This window comes from Cyprinodon variegatus, unplaced genomic scaffold, assembly GCF_000732505.1.
Source record: "Cyprinodon variegatus isolate N-32 unplaced genomic scaffold, C_variegatus-1.0 Scaffold99, whole genome shotgun sequence".
NCBI classification, from domain to species: domain Eukaryota; kingdom Metazoa; phylum Chordata; class Actinopteri; order Cyprinodontiformes; family Cyprinodontidae; genus Cyprinodon; species Cyprinodon variegatus.
The window spans coordinates 1,072,629-1,075,660 of record NW_015150552.1 but is presented as its reverse complement, the minus strand read 5'-3'; positions in this window follow the sequence as shown (position 1 = coordinate 1,075,660).

Sequence of the window (3,032 nt, the reverse complement as noted above, 5' to 3'; positions counted from 1 at the left end):
TTCTCCATAGGTAGGGAGAAGACTCCTCCTCTCCACCAGCCATCACTTCATCCTCCCGGCAGTAGATCAACTTAGCTTCCTCAGGGACCAGTAAATCCATTCCAGGGCACATCTCCATATTCCAGTTCCAGAATTTAGAGGAGCCATGCTCATCTTCTTCTTTGTTGGCGGATCTGAAAAAAGGGCAGCTGGAAACGGATAGTAACAGCATCTTCCCATCTTTCACATCGTTCCAGAGACAAAATCTTCCTCTTTGTCCTCCCTCCAACGTCGTGCATAGAGTGGGGGAGACATCATCGGTCATCTGCTCCTCCTGCATACATACATAAAACAGACACACACCACATCCACGCATATACATGTATAAACCAAAAAACCCACCCGAACCCATGAAGCACCACCTGTATACTTACCTGAAGGTGAGCCCAGAAAGGCAAATCTTTGGACATGGGTGAATGAGGATAATGAAAATCCCTGCTTACATCACCGGTCATACTGGAGACTACCTCTGGACCCGCTAGGCACAAGCAGACCATCCAGCACCAGAGAGTAAATAAGGGAGGCCAGCAGCCCAGGTAACGAGAGACAAACAGAACCCGCCTTGCAAAGGCAAAGAAAAACGGGACACCACACCCGCAAGCATTAGGAAAGCCGAGGAGCGACATCATTTAGCAACACCATCTCTGATTTTTACCTTCTTTTTATTCTTTTTATCTTTAGACTTCAAGAGCAATTTAATCGTGTCATTGTTAGGTTCAGGTCCATATCTGAGTCTGACTCGAGCGAGCCATAGATGCCTGTCTTTTGATTTTCTGGGAACAGGGTCAACTCAGAAGGTGGTCGTTGCTGTTGGTATGAGGGCAACTAACTGACTAACTGCCTCATTGGTGCAGAAGCACCCAGCCCTGGATTCTAAGATGCTGTCCTCTTTAGGCTTCTGCCTCTGTCAGACAGGCCTTCCTTCTACGGGCTGAGAAGCTTGGCCAACCCTGAACAGGGTAGAGTCAGATTTTACAACACCCCGCGCCTGCTCCACAGTAGAGGCTGCAAGGGAATCTCCCTGTTTCGCAGGTCCCAGACGCAGAGTGGCAGAAGTATCATCAGCAGAGTTGGGCTCGATGGTCGAACCCTGACTCTGCATGGGCTCCTCTGTCTGCACAGGCTCCAACTCACTCTCACTACTCAGCTCATCTCCAACAGACTGCTCTGAATTCCCAGAGTTACTCAGGCAAATGCATTCAGACATGGGGCAGCTGCAGACAGTACACCTCGTGCGCTCCCTATCACACTCACGGGCATAGTGTCCCTGTGCACCACACTTGCAATTGAATTCAGGGCATTCATACAGGATGTGTGAATCCATCTAAAAGCCTCTCCTTGGCTTTAGAATTGCCAACAGTAAACTCAAATTGTTTTGGGCCCACCTGCCTACAACCCACCACCGCACCACACAATAAACAAACTGTTTTCATTATTGTCAAAGCTGGAATCACCTCCTCACCTTCAATTGAAACTTTCACTGTCAAGTCTTGTGAATATTTTTCTGAATTCATGTTGCTAACACCCTGTGCTACCTTCTTATTTTCCACACCATGTGCTCCAGGCCTACCAACCACTAAATCATTCTTGCCAGACATACACAAACAAAAAGGAACCTACCCCACAGACAAATCTGTGGGGAGGAGAAAAACACTAAATTTAAACAAAATAGCAAGAAAAACTAAGCAAAGAAAGAAGAAAAAGGAGAAAAAGAGAAAGAGACAGAGAAAACTCAGGACTCACCCACAGCACACTAACCAAACAATTGCAGGCTGCACACCTGCCACTGACGAGCACCAGAGGGCGTTATCAGGACGGTATGGCCGTAAGCTGGCAGAGCTCAAAAATCCGGCCTGTTTAGACAGGATACAGTAGCAATCCGATGTGACCGTTTTGCTGTGAGCTGACACCACATGCCTATCTATGCTTCCTTTTGATCGGTTCTTGATAAAACTTGCAGAAACAATACTCTCCAGTTCATATAATTGATTGAAGTATTGTTGTGTCCCGAACAAACCGGGGAGTTTCCCATTATGGTTATGATTGAAGGACTAAAGTGTTTATGGGGGCCTCAGGGACCACAACACATCACATTGACTTGAGAAACACTAATAAAACCTGATTCTNGACAACCTCCAACTCTCCTCCCCAGAAAAACACACTCTCCTCCGGGCCAACAACCATCACTAGACCACCTCCGGGAACCTCCACCTCCAGGATGTCCTGTTGGCCCAGTCTTAAGCACCCCCCCACAGCCTAAACCAAGCAGTACACACCTGCAGGCTGTCTGGGCCCCTGGTATGGCAGCATGACTTCGAAAAATTGAGGGCTCTGTGATCCCTGATATTGAACCTTGATGCGGCCAAAAAGCTTACAGCACCAGGTATTCCAAGGTGGTCTCCACTGGTCTTCCCAGCAGAGAGACTCATTATCGGCCCCGCTGCTGCCCCTCTCTGCATGATCCACCACATCAGGCTGACAATCTCCAACTCTCCTCCACAGAAAAACACACTCCCCTCTGGGCCAACAACCACCACTTGACCTCCTCTGGGAACCTGCACCTCCAGGAGGTCCTGTGGGCCCACTCTTAAACACCCCCCCATGGACTAAACCATGCAGTACATGTCTGCAGGCTGTCTGGGCCCCTGGTATGGCAGCATGACTTAAAAAAAATGAGGGCTCTCGGATCCCTGATATGGAACCTGCACCTCCAGGAGATCCCGTAGGCCCAATCTTAAGCACCGCCCCACGGACTAAGCCAAGCAGTACAAGCCTGCAGGCTGTCTGGGCCCCTGGTATGGCAGCATGACTTCGAAAAATTGAGGGCTCTGTGATCCCTGACATTGAACCTTGATGCGGCCAAAAAGCTTATACCACCAGGTATTCCAAGGTGGTCTCCTGTCCAAGTACCAATGGATTCCCCACTGGTCTTCCCAGCAGAGAGACTCATCATCGGCCCCAATGCTCCCTCTCTCTGCATCATTCACCACATC